Genomic DNA, 809 nt, shown 5'->3' with positions numbered 1-809 from the left:
CGAGGAAATGCATTGTCCGCCTCGCAGCCTTGCCCCTTGCACCTGACCGAGACAGCCCATGTAAATACTCTATCTGTAAATAAACACGACTACTCAATCTGCATCAACGGTCACGCTGGAAACCCGGTGACCATCACTTCACTGACTCGCGGCTCGGTCCTGCCGTCAACTGTACATAAAACAAAAAGGATTCGCTTCTTACTAACAAAGATGTATTTATATATTTTTTTCTCTCCCCGATCTTGTGGAAAACTCATAGCGGCCGCTGATTGAAGCAAGTCAAGTCTTGGCGAAATGTATGTGTAAAACTCGAGGAGGAAAAAAACAAAATGTTTTGTGTCCGCGGACGACCGCCTCCGCGATCAATCAGAGGCGTCATCAGTTATTCACGTGATCCAAGTTAACACTTTCCGAGCGACATTTGTCTCCCTGGAAGGCGCTGTCGGTGCTTTCGTATTGTCAATATTCAGAGATTCGTTTCCCAATACCATTTCAGTATGCGCGCGCACGTCCTCAAAACACACATGTATACTTAGATAAACAGACAGACTGGCAGACAGATAAACGTTCATATAAATAGATGCGTACGTACGTGTACAAACACACTAAGCTCGTTTAGAAAAATCTCCTGAAATCCGTTGCATTCTATTCCTCGCTCCTTGTTTATTTGTTTCTGAAATCCCAAAAGACGTTTAAATGGCACTCATACATTCTCTAGCCAGAATGCCGGTAAAATAGTTTTCATAATCTCCCTTGTTTTCCCCCACGTGCGTCCCTCTGCGTCTGCATTCCGCGGTTTTTATGCTCGT

General features: G+C 44.7%; 1 protein-coding gene across 1 annotated transcript in view; it reads left to right on the top strand.

Moving 5' to 3' along the window:
* LOC119584971 (microtubule-associated protein futsch-like) overlaps positions 1-809 on the top strand; it is a gene marked incomplete at its 5' end in the record, with an annotated part of 346,977 nt that overhangs the window by 332,230 nt on the left and 13,938 nt on the right.

This window comes from Penaeus monodon, chromosome 19 (genome assembly GCF_015228065.2).
Source record: "Penaeus monodon isolate SGIC_2016 chromosome 19, NSTDA_Pmon_1, whole genome shotgun sequence".
In the NCBI taxonomy this organism is placed as follows: domain Eukaryota; kingdom Metazoa; phylum Arthropoda; class Malacostraca; order Decapoda; family Penaeidae; genus Penaeus; species Penaeus monodon.
This window is presented reverse-complemented; position numbering and strand designations above follow the sequence as displayed.